This window comes from Apteryx mantelli, chromosome 7 (assembly GCF_036417845.1).
Source record: "Apteryx mantelli isolate bAptMan1 chromosome 7, bAptMan1.hap1, whole genome shotgun sequence".
In the NCBI taxonomy this organism is placed as follows: Eukaryota; Metazoa; Chordata; class Aves; order Apterygiformes; family Apterygidae; genus Apteryx; species Apteryx mantelli.
In genome coordinates, this window is record NC_089984.1 from 41,460,515 (window position 1) to 41,480,011 (window position 19,497).

The 19,497-nt window shown below is 48.8% G+C and overlaps 1 protein-coding gene across 3 annotated transcripts in view; it reads right to left on the reverse strand.

Annotated features, from left to right (window-relative positions):
* Positions 1-19,497, reverse strand: part of CTBP2 (C-terminal binding protein 2) — a 138,896-nt gene that overhangs the window by 13,299 nt on the left and 106,100 nt on the right. The gene's annotated exons all lie outside the window — the stretch shown is intronic.

Below are 19,497 nucleotides of genomic sequence, written 5' to 3' on the forward strand. Positions count from 1 at the left end.
GGAGTCGTGAAATCAGAGGAGAGCACCAAGAACGAGCACAGCTGCAGACGTGGGATGGGGTGGGAAGGGGTAGGACCTCCACAAACCGGCACAGAGACCACATCAAAGGTGCATGGAGCTCAACTCCGAAGATCAGAGGAACCAAAGTAAACTTTGGTTTAAACAAGGAAACCTCTGGCAAACCCGGTGGGAAGGCACAATCCTCAGCAACTGCAAGGCCTTTGAGGACTATCGGCCACCTTCTCAACCACAAAGGGTTTTCCTTAGAAAAGCAAACTCCAGCGCGATAACACGAAAGAGCAACCTGAGGTCAAACACTCGGACTCCACTGGGGACTTGCGCTGGGCTGGGACAACAGAGTAAGGCCCACTGTTGGCAAGAAAACGACGACCTCTCTCACCAAGCACGTTCAGAAACGAGCCACTGGCAAAGAAGAGGGGTCTCCTTCGGCCAGGATTGAGGCCGGAAAGTCTACTACCATCAAGCCACGAGGACAAAACACCAGACACGATAGTCCCAAATTCAGACAGGCAGTTCAACCGCGAGCGTCACGGCGAAGCGAGCGTTGGTTACCTAGGGGAACTGGAAGGAGCCTGATACAACCCCTCCGAAGGCAGCGGGAGTCGTTCTACGGATTTTAATGGGACCTGCAATGAGTTCTGGCTAACGACTGTCCAACAAGCGCTTAAGATCCTGGTTAAATGTAGGCACCCACGTAGTCCTGCTGACTTCAAAGAGCCCGTTCATACGCTCAAAGCTTAGCTAGCGCTTAAGTGCTTTGGCGGGGTAACGGAGGGACTTTGCTGAACTTCATGCTCAGTGCCTAAAAAGGTAACATTAAATATCTGTGAAGCACTCGAGAAAAGAAAGATGGTACGTTCGGTATTATTAGTTTTTCTCAGGAAGATGATTGGTACATTAAACAACCGCATGTCTGTGAACTGCAGTATTAAACGCTCTGCGATTCAGGCAAAGTAACTCCCTGTGTGGGTCATGGATAATACACGGCGCGATGGTCTACAAGGCTTAGCAGCACCACTTGCGAGCAGAAAGGCGTAAGGTAGCATCAAACAACTGCTGAAGAAGCGTTTATAAGCGGGCTAGGAAGGCACCACGGATGCTACAGGGCTAAAAGGACCGTGCTCCACTCCTGCAGCATATTCAGAAGTGAAGCCCTTCCGCTCACTTAACTTTCCCTACTGAAAAATGCTTCTCGTAATAAATGCATATGCAAAAATGAAATGAGACACAGTCTTTATCTCACAGTCAGGGGAAAACAGATATATACTGTTATTTCTAATTTTATATACTCTGGAGGCATTTGATACTATAAAGACAGAAGCTGTCCCAATGCAGAGCTGGTTAAAAAAGTGCCATCAAATAGCTTTGTTTATAAATAACCACGGCACGGTTTTTAAGTAAAGCATTTTTGAGACTTCCAGGATCCTACTGGGAAAAGGCTGCAAAATCCCCCCTTTCCGACAAGACCTGGAAGTGAGAACCAATCGCCATAGCGCAACGGGAGGTCACCTGCCGCAGAGCCCGGCCAGCACTGCTGCGGCGACAACGGCACGTCCCTGGGCGGCTGATGGCAAGAAAAATGCCCCTTGCAAACACGGTGTCGGTTTTCTTTCGCTAGGGGTAAAAACAAGCATATTAGCCACCCAACGATGGGCGAGGAAACCTCTGCCTGGCTCGGCCCAGGGGAACGGAAAGTTCGGAAGGGGAAAGGGGTACCTGGCGGTGCAACCGTCCTGGACAAGCTCCTCCGGCCCGAGCCCTGCAGAACGTTTGCTCCATTCGGCACATAAAAGTTGGCTTTTTGACAGCTCCTTTTCCCGATAACTCTCACAACTTCCTCCAAGAATGTGTTCTTAAAAATTCATAGGAAATCCCCATATCAAACCGTACCCTTATTAGCTCATATGAACACAGTGATCACGATCCCCGTGGAAGCTACAGAAACGGACAGCACCCACAAACAAACGCTAGGCAAAAACACGGCAAGCCGTGGTATTCCATTACTCCGGCAGCTCGAATTCCTGCAGAGGGACCTGCTGGAAACAGACCCACCCCTGGCCCTCCCTTTGTACGCCCAAATCACAGCCCGGAGATAGGTGTGACGCGCGGCCGATACCGTGGGAACCCTCCCCGAGGGGCCTGGGAGCCCGCTGCGAGCTTTGCAAACGCCGGCCGACTTTTCGGCTCTTCAATAATCCCTGGACTGAACAAACTCTCACAAAAGACCCCTCTAGATTCAGTTTCCAGTGTAACAAGCTGGTGTGATACAGAAGCTGAAACACTATCCACCTCTCCTCCACCAGAGACTTTCCACCCCCAAGGATCCGTGCTTCACCTGCTCATTCCCAGGCCGCGAGGCGGGTAAACCCGTACCTGCGGGTGGAAGCCCTCGAGCTCCTGAGCCGCTCCCCCGGGAGCCAGCGGGACCGTCTTCAGCGGGAGCTAGGCGAGGGCTGCAGAGCAAACTGCCCGGGCAGCCGGCGCGCTCCGGCCTTCGGACATCGCCGGCGGCGGCCCGCGGATCGCCCAGGAGGCAGCGGCCGCTCGCCGGGGATTCGAGGGAGAAGGCGGAACAGATGGGAGAGGCCGTATGGGCAGCTAATGGATGCTACCAGGAAAGCTAAAAGAAGCATCTGGAATTAAAAATGCTCACTCACAGGAGCTCCGTTTCTTTTTCTTTTTTTTTTTAAGAGAGGGAGGGGAAGAAAAGCGAAAAGAAAACAGTTTTTTTGCTGCTGTTACGATGCAAACACGACACAGGCGCTCAAGCCGTCCGCTGCAGCAGGGGTTGAGCTTTGCAACTCTTCTTAAAAACAAGATGCTTAAAATCCCAACAAATTCCCCCCAAATGTGCCCCATCACCAAGTCCAATGCGGAAAACAAATCGCATTTGTAGGGCTTAGTGGACGGCTTTTGTGGTATTGTCCAGAAACCTGCGGAAACGCTTTCTGCAGCACTTCGGCTGCAGTATATATGTATGTGCTTTATGTCTTACACGTGTGACGTTTACCTCTGAGACCTACATCTCATCCCTACGGCGCTGCGTAAGAGGGACCACATCACGCGCCAGCTCTCCTTTGAGTCCCTTCCTATCCTCGCCCATTCTCACCACGTATCTTTTCCCTTCTATCCAAAGAAAACAGACTACATCAGTAAAAAACAAACTGCTCCAGGAAATGGACAGCTCTAACTGTATTAAAAAAAAAACAAAGCAAAAACAATAAATAAACCGGAGGAGAATCAGGCTAATGTTTTTACACAGTGTTTCTCCCAAATCAGAAACGGTCCCAATAAAATGCAGTTTCTTTGTCCATGCCAGTCCATTTTGGGAAGAGGTTTAAGGGCTCCCACCCTAAGGGGAGGCACACGACAGCGTCCTGGTGCAGTCCCCGTGCTGGAGGAAGCACAGACTCACGCTGTCAGAAGAGCCGAACGCAGCCGTGCAGAGCCCAGGGAAAGAGAGCCACTGACATTAGCCATCTGGACAGGAGGCAGCCCTAACTTAACGTCCCCCCGAGGGACGCAGAGGCTTTAGAGAGGTTTTTGGAACACTCGATGCAAAAATGTAGGCTAAAGAGCAGCCTGCTGAAGCAGCAGCAAAAGCCACCGGCAGCTGGCGGTGACGCTGCAGGACACCCCCGTGGGGCCGGGGCCGTTCGGAGGAGCACCCGGCCGGCGATACTCCACCCTGCAGAGACCTTGCAGCGGGAAGGGAGCGGGCTGCAGGGAGAGACGCAAAGCAGGACTCCACCGCCCAGCGCTCCCAGGCGCCGGGCAAGTCCATCTGTCCGTCAGCTGCAGCAAGATTTTGTTGTCTGCTTTTTGAAATAAAGGATGCATCTTTAGCCAGCGCTATCGCACAGAAAATAGCTCAGGCTGCCCGTTTTGGGAAAAGGCAGTGGTTCAAATTATATCATCACACAGAGAGAGAGAAAAACAAACCAGGGTGTTCATTTACACTACCTGACAGCGTATCAACTTTGCAGGATGTAAACTGCATTTTATCTCGTACATGGAAAACTGACAGCCATATGGTTTAGACTGGAAATTTCCCAGAAATGAAAAAAAAATGTAATCAATCAAACAAAGCTTTTGGATGCAGCTTTTGGAAAGTGCAAGGGATTCAATCTCACTAGCTGTCCCCGTGCCATATGTACCTTCTAAACTTGTGTTTGCACATTGATAATGAGCGAATCTGAGCGGAAAACAAAGAAAGCGCCACGGCGGGATATACTTGTCGGAGTTACGGCAGCGGGAACCGCCGACGGTTAGTCCTTTTAATTACTCTGGACAGAAAGCGCCATAAATCCTCAGTGCAAAATATGCAGAAGATTTTCTACGTGCGGGTCCGTTTTGCTGCTGCTGTCCCAGGGCTGCCGTAACACCCATCCCTGCCCGGCCCCCGGCTCGTGTCCTGGCCGCATCCGGGCGGCAGCGAAGCCAAGGAGGGAGCTGACCCCGGGAGCCGCGACCACCCCGGCAGCAAGCGGCGCCCTGGCCCAGGGCTGCGGGGATGGTTTGCATCCCCTGCGTCCGTCTGCACGTCTCCAGCGGCAGCCTGAGCCAGCGCGGGGCCGGGGGGAGGACTCCTGAGGAGAGCAGGCGGTCTCAAGGCATTTCTCTTCATTAACGGTCCGGCTAACCTGCTCGGAGATGACCTCTGTGGCTCACCCCAGCGCGGCCTCCTGGAGCACTGCGGTGGCCATCAGTCTCCTTGCCATCCTGCCGCCCTGGGCTGCACCCGCTGCCAGAGGTGACCTCGGGGCTCCTTATTTCAAAGCTGGGTCTCACTAATGCTTCCGTGCTTTTCCTGGAAAACAACACCGTCAAGCCAAGTAACTGCAGCGAGGCTGGGGGGTGATGCACAGGAGCACCAGGGTTTCCCCGAGCCCGGCAAGGCACAGCGCATTCGCTTCCAGGAGCTCGTCTACGAGGCAGGCGACACCTGCTAACCGCGAGAGAAGCAAAGGCGGGGAGCTCCCTTCAAAACCCCCAGAGCATGCCATGGCCTTGTCCCTTCTAAGGCCTGTTAAAACAGCTCCTGGGCACTCCCCAAGTGCACACACCGAACCTGAACCATCTGCTCAGGGGCCCTGCTGGAAGGTCGCCCCTTCTGGACACCAAAAACGACCACTGTTTGACCTGTGAACACGAAACTCCTTCTCGCGTCCCATCACGCCTCTCAGACATCTCTCCGCTCTTGGGTCGGCTCCTCCTCTGTTTTAGAGCTAAGAGCAAATGAACCTAACTTCAGTATGGAGCAGAAGTTGAACCAAAGCCATGTTTCCGTGCTCCACATTCACAGAACATGCAGGGCCCCTGCTTTTGCCTCCCTATTTTCTTACTTTACCTCTAGTCATTTTTTTCCCATTTCTTTCCTCATTCTGTTTTGTGCTCCGTCCCTACACCCAGAGCCCTTGCAATTCTCTCATCACTCTTTGGAGTTGGAAGTAGGAATTTGAGAAGAACAGTTCCGCGCAGAGCAAAAGGGAGGGCAAAATGCAAACGCAGTGACTAGGGAACGGCTCGGAGAGGTCCTGCGAGGTGCTGAATGCCTGCAAATCCCACCGATTTCCCTAAGATAAACACGCTCACTTCCTTGCAGCACTGGATTGGAACTAAATGAGAAAAAAACCCTAAATACTAACATTCAAAAGCACTTAACTACAACCTACTTGCTCTTAAAGTTGATTTACTTTTACAACTAATGCTCTACAAGTATATTGTAGGATTTTATCACAGTTACATCGAAAATGGCACATGTTGAGCTCCTGTTGAAATCTGAAATAGCCTAGAAGCATAAAAATACAACAAACAAATTTTGGACGCAGCAGCAACTCCTAAAACCCACCTGCTGCCCAGGGGTAGAGCGGGGTTAGCAAATGAAATCTGGACTGCATTTCCTTTCCCAGCATGGACACGAGAATGCTCTAAACACACAGACCCATCTGAGCGGTTCGCTTGGCGATGTCCTAGCAGAGGAATGGCAGTCACTTACCACCTCTGCCATTGGCTCGCCCTCAGGTAAGGCGGGATGACAGGCACTGAGTCCTCCCTTCCTTTCAAAGCCTCTTTCTGCAATTTTTTCCTCCTTCTTTTCCTTTTTTCCCTCCCCTCCTCCTGGTCCAAGGCTCACAAAATCTGAGCTCAAGCAAATTAGGAACGTATTTGCATGCTCTCCAAGGGGTTCCTGCCCAGGCATCACATCTGAGGCTCCCCCCAAATGCCGGTGACCCTTCCTGAGCTCCTCCAGCTCTCAGCCCTACCACCACGACCCAAGAAGGCTACTAAGGCCACAAGGAAACCCACCCCAGTTGAGGCCAGCACTCAAGCGCGTACTTCACTTAAGCATGTATTTCAGCGTGCATTATCCTTAATAGAAATGCTTCCTTGGATTGGACTGATCTCACCTTGGGGTGAACTATCAATTATTTGCCAACCTAGAAGGCCGATGGTCATGGGAGATGAAGAAGATTATTACGTCACATAGCGCAGGAAAGAGGTACACGGGAATTGATTTTATTCTCCCGAAGAACAGTTTACGGAGTGAGGCTGTTTGCCTCGCATCTTCGCCCAGCTACCACGGTGACACGGAGGATAAAAGCAGCAGCTCATCCGGCAGCCCAAGCTTCATCTCTTGGAGGTGCAAACTAGCAGCTCTGCTTGCAGCATGTTGACATGTCCTTGTGGACAACAGCAGATATGGGGAAAACCCAGCCGGCCCCCACCTTCTTCCCCGAGCATACCTTTGGAGTGCCACCCAGCCCCAACATCTCCTTTCCCCTTTACGACATAGTAGAAATGTTTGGTTCCACCTCAGGCAGGAACTATTGGTCATTACTGCATTAAAAACCCACACAACTCTTTACGTACCTCTTTAGAAGAAGTGTTGCGAAGATGCTCATTCCTGCTTCGACCCACGTTCCTTAATTAATATGAATATGTTAGTATTTATAATATTATTGTAAAGTTGTCTCCCAAGATACAGCAGTAGAATAAACACAGATCACAGAGAGGATTTGTTTCTGTCTGGTACTGTGCTTGCAGTGAGATTCCTAGAAGAGCTTTTCTACCCAAAATTTCAAAGAGGACGGTGCTACAGGAAATCTCGCCCTAACCTCTTCTTTCTGAGTCACCTGTACGGTGGCTCATTCTGATGGGAAAAAAAAAAAGAAAAGAAACCTCGATCTCTTTATCCAGCTTCTTTGAGAAAAGATTTTAGACACGTCATACAGTACAGCCCTTTCTAGCTCTTTGTGCCCTCGAGCCATGCATTAATATAGCTGAGACTAAGCTGGACTGAGGGAATTCTAAATTGGTGCACTGGATGACGTAGAAGTTTATCAAAAAAAGCACTCCAAAAGATAAAAAAAAGGAAAATCTCAACACAAAACTGGACTGCACGCTGAAAATTTCTTGAGGTCAGGATGAACATGCAAAGTCTCCTACTGGAAAATTTTATTAATAATAGCATCTTATCTCTTGTGACACAGAAAGCATACCGATTAATATCAAATTCTCAAACCTTAGAATATTAGGATCCCAACTCATTTAATCAATTTTTTTAGACTTATGGGAAGAAAGAGATGGTCAGGGGATAGAACTGCTCTCCTATTCTAAACCCATCCTTTTTTAATCTTCTGAATTTGCACCTTTCTAGAGCCCCAGGATCTGCTCACTGATAATTACTGTATGCTGAGAGCATTTTGAAGCTGCAAAAGGTTGTCTTAACTAGCTCAGAAAGAAATAAAAACATGCTCATCTACTTGCAAAGACTTCTCAGGCACACAAAAGAACACACTTTTGATTCTGCAAGTAGAAATTTTAAGTTCATGTATATAGATAGAAGGTTTTTACCAGGAAAAAAAATCGTTTGGAATTCAGGGGTATTAAATCTTTCCTAAAATGCTCAAATCAAATTAAGCAATTTAAATATTTCTTCTGAATTGCTTTTATATTCAGTTCTTTCAAAAATCCATTAAACCTTTTGAAAATTAAATGAATTTTGGTTTTAGTGTAATGTGCAATTGTGGAGATCTGAAGGAAACCATGTGGTCCCAAAAGCATGCATGTTTTTCTAACTATACAAGTTGGTCTAATAAAAGATATCTCTCCTTACAAACCTTGCCCAGCTTCAGTTCTCCAGGCTCAGTAAAAATAACAGAAAAAGTTTAATGATTAACTTTCACATTCTTTTTCACCCCCCTTTATCAGGTTTTCTGGCTGCTAGCTACACCTTAGTGCCTTGCTGTAAAACACAACTTGTAGGTCGTAGGACTGTATTCACGTATCTCTGGGTAGGACCATGGACTACAGCCCAATCCTTCACTCCTTTTCTCCTTGGTTCACAAACAACACCTGCGTCGCCCTGATAAATCACCAACTTGAAAGCCTGTAGACTTGACCATGGCCCGAAAAACCCCAAACTTCTCCGGGGAGGTCTCGAATGACTTGATAGACCTGACTTCTTTGGCCAGAATCAAAGGTGGGTCACAGGAAGGTCTCAAAGGGAAGCTGCGTCCCACCTCTGGTGGTGGCCGTGCCCCGCAGCTCCACCTCGCCTCCGTGCTCCTCTAGCACCGCAACGCCCACCCGCCTTCGTGCGTCCTGTGCATCTCCAGCCCTCCTGCGAATGCCGCTGGTGCCGGGCGTGCTGCCAGGCACCAGTGTAGGCGTACAGCTCCTCTTCCCCAGGTGATGGAAATGATCAAAAAATGCCTACTCGGTACCATCCCTAACTTCAACATCACACGTAATTATTCACCCTCAGATCCCATGATGTTTTGTGGCATGAAATGGCACTTGCCAGCACAAGGCAAGACCACCCCGGAGAGGTTTTCTGCAGGGAATTCTCCGAAGATCCCCGGACGGACGCCAGCGCGCTCCACTGCGGCTAGATTAGACACCCGCTCCTCTCAGATGACCTCCTACGCTGGGGCCAGCTTCCTCTCCACCTCTCCTGCGCTAGCTGCAGGGCACTCCCTCGGGTCAGCAGCATACAAGCACCTTCTGATTTATGGAAACCATGCTCAACATCCAAATATTACACAGTTCCATGAATAATAGAGCTTACAGTCTCCTTAATTTATCATCAGTGTTTGAAACAGTATCACAGCAAACCCACAAGTAATGATGGAAGAAAAATTTATTTTGAAAGAGAGCTATTTAAACTATGATAATCTAGAAACATCTTTGCTAATCTGCTACATCTTTGAGCAAAAAACCCATACACTTCCTGGCCTTAATAATAAGACAAAAATGAACATTGGCAGAGCAAACAAAATAATCTACAAATACAAATCAACCTTTTCTCCTTGTGAGCCAGCGTAGCCCAAGGGATAACTCCATGATCATGCTTCTGATGTATTTATACAGCACATTTCATCTTCATTAATCTGTACAACATACTGGCCAATTCTTATTTTTCGATTCCAAGCACTAGTAGCTACTTGTATGCTACCACAGTTTGATACTGGCTTCTCCCCTTCACGGCTACCTTCGCCTCCTTCCTCCGTCCCTGCAGGCTTGCAAAAGCAGCCGTATCGCTGTGCAATATCCCCCGAGCAAAGGCGGGGATATCATCCCTGCGACGGACCGCGGCACAGGCTGCACTTCGATGGGTCACTCTCTCCATTTAACAGGAGCCCTGAAAATGTTATCTCCATGTGTCATCTCACAGGGAAACTCGGTTTAGGTTTTAAATTAAACTGCACTGCTGCACTGCACCAGATATTAGCTCTGCGAGGGGTGGTGGGGATACCAGAGCTGGCAGGGATGAAACATATTCTGTGATTAATGGGCCCCATCCACCTGAGGTTGAGAAGCTGGGGAGAGAAGGGAGCTCCTGGAGAGCCAGGAGGATTCTCACCTCGCTGGAGGCACCACCAGCCCCGACCTCCCAGCAGGTCCACGTGTGACCCAGCATCCAGGCAGGCCCAGAAGCTCCCCACACACATCTGACCTCAGCCCAGAGCCCAAAGGATTTCACCAAAGCATGGACATTATACTTGTATGAGCGTTAACACCACAGAAAGTCAAAAACTGTTATTCACACAGTCCTTTTTGCTCAGGGTAAGACCACCACATGCCTCAACACGACAGCGACCACTCTGCTGGTCCAGCTGGACCCGTGCCAGATTCCCAGCCCTCTGCTCCAACATCCTAATGCTGAAATCTGATGCAACCATTCTACCGCTCCACTGTACAAGGTGCTGGAGTGACCAACGGCAGCGACTCAAGAACACACGAGGTGGAGGTAGCACCTTGCTTGCTTCCATCAGCTCAGGCAGCTACTGCTCTGCTCTGCACCCTCCAGGTCTCGACTCTGATGCACCCCTCTTCCCACAGGCAGGGAACCTCTCGCAACGCAACAGAGATATTAAAAAGGAGAGAGCAAGATGCTGGAATAAAGCACTAACGCAAGGATCCTTAGTTTCTCTCTGTTTTTTATGGACTGAAGTCTGGTCAATAATCTCCACATTTAAGGTGTCTTATCCTCTTGTGTATGCAAAGGATAGTTATGCTGTAACTCCCACGGCTGCCGGGAGGCATTCCTTACACACATCCTCACTGCATTAAGTGAAGAATAAAATCCAAAGCCTTACAGAAACTGACTGCACTTTAAAGGATGTTAAAATATAATGAGCAGAAAATGTCTTCATTTTTACATCTCTTCACTATCACAGAAAAGAAAGTCAATTCTGATGTAGGTAAGCACAGACTATAGATTTATCTAATCATGTATACTGAAGACGGTGAAAATATTTCAATTTTGCCTACAGTTATAAAACTATAAATCACACTGAACTATATCACTGTAGTAAGCCATTTCCCCCTAATGGTTTTCTACATTTTATTGCTTCCATAAAATTTATCACCTATCAACCTAAGAGCTCTAGTTATATACCCTATGGTTATTCCCAATTAACACACAAAAACTAGATTTTAGCAATTTTAAAATTGTGACACAAGCCCTCCAGAAGAATGAGATATGGCAAAACAAACTACCCAGATGCCATTTCTTTCTTTCTTTTTTTCTTTCTTTCTTTCAGGAGAGCCCTGCAGTGGAGTTTCCAAAAAGTTGACAAACCTTACTGCAGTAGCAAGCAGTTGGCAGAGACGGATGCTGATGCACCATATCCCTATTGCTATATTTATACACTTAATTACATCATGCAGATTACAAAGCATATATGCCTTCCTGGGATCCTGAAAAGGACAGCTTCTACACTAACCAAGGTCTTACGTGGTGCTTTTGTTCTGCGGGATCCCAAAGTGCTTTGTCCTACTGACACAAAACCGCCCCGTGGGCAGCAACCAAGAGGCACATACTGCATGGCAAAAATGTGAAGTAAGACACAATACTCATCAAGAAACCCAGGGAAACTAGAATTTTACAGTTCCACACACAGACAAGCATGGCTGTGTTTCCGTGCTTCGTTTCACAGATACCCAAGAGGTAAATTGGATAGCACTCAGTATAACCGATTCCTCTAATTAATACCTTTTATAATACAAGGAAAAACTCAATATTGTAAAAAAATCTTAAATACACTCATGGCCAGATGATTTTCTTAAGAATATCTAAGAAGACAGAGTTGGCTTCATGATTACCCTGAAGAATTTTTTCGTGTAGTGACATTACTTTCAGCAAGTTTTCCTGAGCTCTCTCTGGTTAGAAGCCCAACAAGCAGGTCACCTTCCTTGACCTATTGTTCCTGCTCTGCAAGCAGACAACATCTTCTGCCATTTGTTTCCCTGATACCCTCTTCTATCAGAAGGAAAAGTGAAGGTGATTCTTCTGCAGCAACTTGTTAAAAGTTTTAAACAATGATCACCTAAAAGAAGGGTAAACACATCTAAGCCAGAAGGTTTGGAAGTGATTTCCTGAGGTTTCTCACTCTATTTTGTTATTCCTGGGAAGAAACACACCTTGAGAGAGTGCTCTGAAGAAGATCCCTCTCAGTGCCTTGTTCAAAGGTTAGCCAAATGCCACTGATGGGTCAAGATAATTATATATAACACAAGGGTCACAGTTCTTGAAGACCTCCTCTCCTCTTCAAGCTCTCACTGAATGAGTGCAACAGATCTGCACCGAACGCAGCCCAGCTGCCGTGGTCCGCAGCAGCCTGGTGGGACATTTCGTCGTCCTCCTCTGTCACCTTACTCTGGACTGAACCGGTGAAGCACACCTGCTGCCAGCATGAAGTACCGAGCCCCCAACGGCATACCTCCTCTGTCACTAGATTCAAGCATTCAGCCAACTTTAGACTGCTTCGCTCCTTCTGCCCCTGACAGGCACATAAACAAAAAGTCGGTTGCTACTTCCTTCTGATTCACATTAAAAATGCCTGGAGTCAATGGGTTCAGTGTGGGAATCATTCAAACCAGCTGTGGCTAGTGAAAAGAATCCATTCTTCATTCCTGAGCCCAAGCTTTCTAGAAAGTAGGGAGCAAATGTTCCACCCAAAATAGTTTTGGTCTGAGCACAAGCGAAGCTATTGGCAACAACAATGTTGAAAGAAAGAATTTCTTCGCATCAGACTCAGATGCCTTGCAAATGTATTTCGTATCCTCTACCTCAAATCACATTTCTTTATGCCTGGAATAACTAGATGCTTTAACTGACGATGGCAGATTGCTCAGTGTCTTTATTCCGGCTAGTAGAGAACTCCCTTCCATACGGGACCTATCTAGGGGTAGAAAATGGATCTACGGGGACGGAGAGCCCGACCACAGCCGAGCGCCGTGCCACCGCGGCTCTCCCGCAGCGACGCCGAGCCGCGCGGCCATGGTGCAAACTGGGGCAGCTCCGCAGCTGCTCTGACCTGTGCGGCGGCCGTCCGTCCCGGAGCGAGAGGGTGCGGGTGTACAGTACCTCCCTGCGCCGGCCAGGCCGCACGCGAGGCACACGGAGCACGCTCCCTGTGAGATCTCTGCACTTGCCCAAACTTCCCGGTCCTTCGTCGTACCAGCTACCTGAATGCCCAGGAAACGTGGGAAGACGCACACGGTTCCCCGCCTGACTCCGAACTCCTCGCTACAGCATCCCAACGGTTCGTAGGAAACGAGGGCAGGCTCCTACCTTCGCTGTCCGAATTTCCCTGCCCGCTCACTTACTCTAATTCTGCCCGAGCAGCGCCCAGCGGAGCAGGACTGGCCGTTCGCAGTGCCCCCCGGACTCCTGGGCCCTCTGCTGCCGCAGCCCCTGCTGCCCCCCACCGCGGAAAGGGCGCCGCTGGCCAGGACGGTCTCTGGCACCAGCAGTGCTCAGCCACCTCCGCCCCCAGCCGCTGTGCCGAGGAGCTGCAAGGCCAAGGCAGGATCTACTTGCCTAATAAATACAATAAATACAAATATTTGCGGAGCAGGGCTCTGGGTAAATACTCCTACACGCTGTATGCTCCTATTACCCTATCTCTACACACCCAGTTTTACCGAGAGGACTTTGTATTGCCACAAACGCTGCTTTTCTCAATGAGATGAAAACTGCCCAAGTGACCAGGTGCGAACAGCTAGGTCTTTGCAGTTTATTTTTAACCTAAAATGAATTTGAAAGCAGAAGGTCCCGATGTTGATAACAGCACATGGGCAGAGTAGCAGACATGGTCTGAGGATTTCCTCTATGTTGACTGGCAAGAGCAATTACTCCTGACGTGATGCATATGTTCTGAATTTTGTGTACTTCAGACATGAAACGAGGAAAAAAGTTTGTGTGCTTCACTGTGAAATCCCGAAAGCACTGAACCGCGATGCGCTAGCACGGCGTTGGCTGCAGGACTCTCCCCAAGCTGCAGCCTCCCAAGGGAGCAGGGACACACATTTTAAGAAGTGCACGTATTTTTCCGTTGCAGACCAGGTACTTTTGCACGACACAGTAAAGCGTGAGGACGTGTCTCCACGCTGCTTCAGACGGCAATCAGTGCAGTATAAACTAAGGACAATGCCCATTAACAAAAAGCGTAAGAGATGATAACAACTAAGATAGAAAAGATTTGCTTGTATTAATATTTTAATACAAAGGAAATGATAAACCCCTGCAAATCGAGTTTCTAATTTGGTCTTAATCTCACCGGGCGTAGCCGGCTCAGCGCTGGCTGCCTCTCTGTCTCAATCCTGGTCTCCTTTTCATTGGTCAGGACAAGCGTTTTCCCAAATCACAACAGCTGGCTGGAACAACCCTCCACCTCCTCTTTTTCGCTACAACTTTCCCTTAAAGCATGATGACTTTTAAATCCTTCCAGGCTCAAAGCCCAGTAAGCAGTAAAGCACTAAAGCCCAGCACAAAGTGATATTTATTTCTCATAACTAATTTTTCTCATAGAAGAATCCAACAGAAAAATAGCCTCGGTAACGTTTGGTATAGCCGGAGGTGGATTTGAAGCTCTTAGAGAGGGCGACTGCGCTGCACGCTGCCGTGATCGGTGCGGTGTGCCCGCTCCTTAACAGAATTAAAGAGAAAGCCTGCCCTAAGCAAAGGCTCCTAGCTTGCCTTCAGCGGTAGCAAGGAGAGGCTTCAGCACAATCTTGGGGGGGACTGGAAACTCTGGTATGCACGCAGGGCTCAGATGAACAGCCGCAGCGGCTGCACAGTGGTCGAGTTAATTAGAAAGCTGGCTGCGTTCGGAAGGAGGAGGAAAACGATGCTACAAACAGTCAAGGCAAAGAGCAAGTAAAAACCGCTGCACATGAAGCTACGGAGGGAGCAGAAACAGGCTCTGCCAGTCCCATCGGTCCTCCAAAACCACTTGTAATTATTAGGCTGAGAATTGAGCGTGGTCCTGTTGCTGGGCACAAGCTTGCATATATGACTTAGCCTTAACTAAAGCGTTCTGACAAGGCTCACAAGAACCCACAGATGATTTAAGACCCCATGCAAAGCAAAGCACTGCCAGTTTTTGACCTCGGCGTGACATGTAAAGAACCGCTGCCTTGTTTTCAAGAGCTGCCGCTCTATCCTTGGAAACCCCCCCGCTCCAGCTAAGCCCTTTATGTCACGGACTCCAACCACACAACGTGATCAACAGGACTATTTGCATACATTGAGTTAAGCACGGTCTTAGGGCATCCATCAGCCAAGTTTCAGCGGCGTCCACGAAGCTCTGCCGGCACGACAGCGGAGGTGGCCTCCTCCGGTTGCTGGCAACGGGAGCGGGCAGCGACGCTGTACCGACACCGTGCTGCCGACTGCAACAAAGCCTGAAAAAAATGTGTCTTTCTCCACATCTTGCAGCTCGCGTGCTTGCCAGCTTTCCCTGCTCGCCTGTCCGACACGCTGCCCAGCGCCACGTGGGGCCCAGGTGTGCTGCCGCAGTGGGGGAAACATGGGGGAACTCGGGAGCAATGCAGGGAATGGGAGAGCAATAATCAGGAAGATTTTGGTTTTTTTTTTTAAAGATCAGACCAAGTCATTGAATTGCAATGCTTTACTGATTCCCTACAATCACTGAGATCCCACCTCAAAAGCATAATAAAGTCTCTAAGAAGAGACAGAGCGCGCACACCTCTTGGGCGAGCACAGGGCATGTCCCAACAGAGAGGTGGGCAACCACAGAAGAGTAAAAACAACCACAGGCAAAGAAACTGTAAATGTCCCCTGTACGGGGCTATGGGTTTCCAGGAGCAGCACCCCACGCGTGATCAGAGAGCAGTCGATACCCGTTGCGCTAAGACGATCTAGCATCTACCTATGGGAAATCCAGCGACCGGCGCCCAAACACTGCTTCTAGGTGAAAGACAGCTGTGCCGTGTCTCCAAACAGCCCACCATAAATCAAATCCCGTGAAGGCAAACCGAGAAAACCCTTCTTGGCTGCAGGAGAGAACCAACATACTGATCCTGTTCCTGAGCAAAAAAGTCTGGCCAAGAAGAAAAACGGGTCGTGGACGTATTCCAGGGAGAGAATTAAAACGCTTTTACTGTAATTGAACACGAAGCTGTGGCTCGTGGGGCTGCGCAAGCTCGTTGCCGTGATGTGCTGCTACCTTCTACCACTGAGCATGGGGCACTTCCCTGCTTCAAGCCGGCCACCAGGAATCGAACGGAAACGCAGATGTCCGCAGCGCGGGAGGTCGAGGGCCACTGCTGAGATCCGCAAGGCGAGAGGAGACAGGGAAAAATGAGCTTTCCATGCCTGACCACAAAGGGAAATCTCCGAGGACGGCGTCATGAGTCTCTTCCATGTGGGAGATGGAAGAGAGTTGCCCGGTGCAGCCATGGGGAAGTCGGGCTCTACGGCAGGTCCCGGTGCCGAGGGCTCCCAGCGCTGCCAATGCCGCCCCAAAACGCCCTAAAACCGCTTCTGCGGGGCTCGCTCAGACGCCCAGGCAGCCAGCACGGCCAGGGATGCAGCGACGAAGCAAAGGCAACAGGCTCCGTTGGGGAGAAAATTAATTTTAAACGATGTGGAGAGAAATCTTGGCTCTGGGAATCGATTTAAAAAAAATCAATTTTAAGTTCCTATACCGCCAAGCACTCTGATTCCAAACCACTGCTCAGCCCCCAAGCTCAGGGCCCGCTTACCAAACACTGCGTCGTGATATCCTGTGTGTACGCATTACCCTGCTCTAGGGCTGCAGGCTCTGGATGGACTCGAGCAGAGTTTTGCGTTCTCCTGAAACCATGCAGGCTAGAAGCTAAGAGACAACCACAAAAAGCAAGTAACTACACGAATCCGAGAGAAGGAGCTTACCAAAAATGCAAAACGCAAATGCTTTGTGAGTGCTACCAGCATCGCTGTCCCCAAGTGTGGACGCTTTCCTAGAGACCGGCTCCCTTTAGGGCACGGCGGCGAAGAATTAGGGATCTTTGGCATGTGGTGCAGGTAACCCAAGACAGGCCCATAAAACCATTGCAAGCGATGCAGAGATTGCATTGCAAACTGCTTATCTTCTGGAGGCCAGCGGCTGCTCGGGGCTCCGAGCTCTCTGAGGAGCGCGGGATGCTCTCCGGAAGGAGTTAAAGCAGCGCTCTTCCCTTACTGGCATGCTACATCTCTTCCTTCCGGCAGCAAAGCATTTCGCTCTTCCCCTGGGAGGATGGTAGATCATCTCCTTTGGCACTCATTTAAGCGCCCTGCTACTTCCCATGCTACAAACTGGTTGCATAACGCGAATCGGCACTGCGCAGCAACCTCTCGAGCACAGAGGCTTGCAGAAGCCAATGTTGTTTCTCCCCGTCCTTCTGTGAGATCTGCTTTCCATATGTCTCTGCCAATTTGCTTGCCTTCTTCACGACTGCGAAAGACCAGCCTCCCTCTCTGCTGATCCTACCTCTCTCCCCTGCCTCAGCTGACTCCGCACAAACACACATGCCCCGTCCCGTCTGCACCAAGCGAAGGAGACACCTTCCTTCCATTCACCTGGCTGCAGGACTGCACCGAATGGCTGGATTTGCTTTCCCCAAGGGAGAGCCGTCCCCCTCGAGTACCTCCACCCCTTCTCCCTCATACCACAACTGGTAAAGAAATAACCCAGTGGTCACTTGTTCTCTCCAACCTCTGCTCGAGCAGTCCCACCTCTACATGGATGACCACCTGAGGGAAGCAGAAGACAGCCAGGGTACCTCCCTTTGCATCTTCCAGGAGAAAGCTCATCTACTAAAATGAAACAACCACCAAGAGAGAAAACTTGGTTTCGGCACTCAGTCAGCACAAATTATAAACATCATATTTACTTCTGGCTTCCCAAATTCCTTCTTTTCGCTGTACCACCTCATAATAATAGGATGGTCAAAAGGATCTGTTCCGGATTTACCTTACACACCTCTCACGGCTGCAAATCCCTTACCAGATGCATTTTATTTAGTGATGCATATGTTTGCATCTGAGCACCACCTTGCCTCTCACAAAAACCTCAGTTTAGAGTCTGGAATTTTATAATACCGAGCCACGCAAATTGGCTATCTGCACACACTGTCACCATGTCAGTATTGCTTAACAGTCACCTCTCCTTCTTCTCCTCAGCTGCTACCAAGATTCGTATTACCATTAGCTTTCACAAGAGCCCTGCTTTGGTTTAGCGTAGCCCATAGCGTCATTAATCCTACAATTCTCCCAAAACATGGACAAACAGATATCCCAGTCCTGATGCCTTCTGCCACATCAGGGGATGGTCTTCAGCCCCGTCCGCAAAGCGGCCACCTCTGCCCTTCCCACTGCTTTTGTGCACCATCCTCTCTACAGCAGAACACAGTGGGTCCCTACCTATGAATCACGTCCATCTTCGGCGTTATTTATTTTCTTCTGAGCATTGCAAGGAGCCAGAACCGCCTTATTGTTTCATTAATCAAAGCAGGGGCCAATCTGACACATCTGAGTTTTAGGCCGAGTAAAATAAAACTGTGCTAAGTAGCCAAATCACAATGAGAACAGGAATATTATGATTCCATGTAAAATTTAAATACCAAAACCAAAGGAAATAGAAACATTTTATCATATGTATAAATAAAACACTCTCTTAAATGGCAAGCATCCAAAACAGAACAATAGTTCTTAACAAATAGCCAGTAGTGCAAGCCAAAGTCAAGCTCACCAGTCTATTTTAAATGCAAAACTAGCTGAAAAGCAAATAGTCAACATCAGTACAGAACAGTACCACTTCTAAAAGTAATTTGAGCTTTAATAATTCAACAACATTTAATTTGCTGGTCTTAACAAAGGTGGAAATTTTTTTTTTCCAAAGCTCGACCTGGATGGATATAGTATCTCTGTAAGATACACCCCAATTTGTGGTACGAGCGCCGGGCACGGGGCCAAACAGGGCGAAGGATTCGCCGCGCGGGCAGCTGCGTCCCTGCGAACAGGCCCAGGGAGGTCCATGGGATTGCTCCGGGAGGCGGAGGGAAGTTTGGTTTAAATCGTTTGAAAGCTGCCCCACCGCAGCAACACGGCGAGATACTGGGTCCTTGTCTTTCAGGAGGTGGGCAGCCCCCCTGGCACAGGCGCCACAAAAAGCACCAATTCTGGCCTCCGCGTTCCCTGCATCAGGCCCTGAACTGCGAGAACAGAGTGCAAGCAAGAAGCCCTCAGACTGATTTGACATGCAACATTTGAACACGAGCAATATTTCCAATATTTATTTTGCATGTGAGCCCTCTTTTTATTGCAATTTTCTTTTGGAAATTTTCAATCGCAAACTTCCAATTACTAAGTGGAATTCCTTTTTATGCATTGCTTGAGAATGTTAATAATAGTTCTTGCGCTAATAACCTAACTCCTAAATATATGGGGAAAAACAGCACTTCATGAAATATTGATATACACTTGGAAATTTGACAATTATCTCCAGAACTCCTTGGTAAAATCTGAAAGCAAAGAAATAGCAAATGTTTCCCGTATTCATTAAAATACTGAAAAACACAGAAAGAAACCTACTCGTTACCCATTTGACAAATATAACCTATTATTTTTAATAATGCACCGGCATTTAATGCATGAAATTTACAGCTTCTCTTGCTTAAAGAAACCATTGGTTTTGT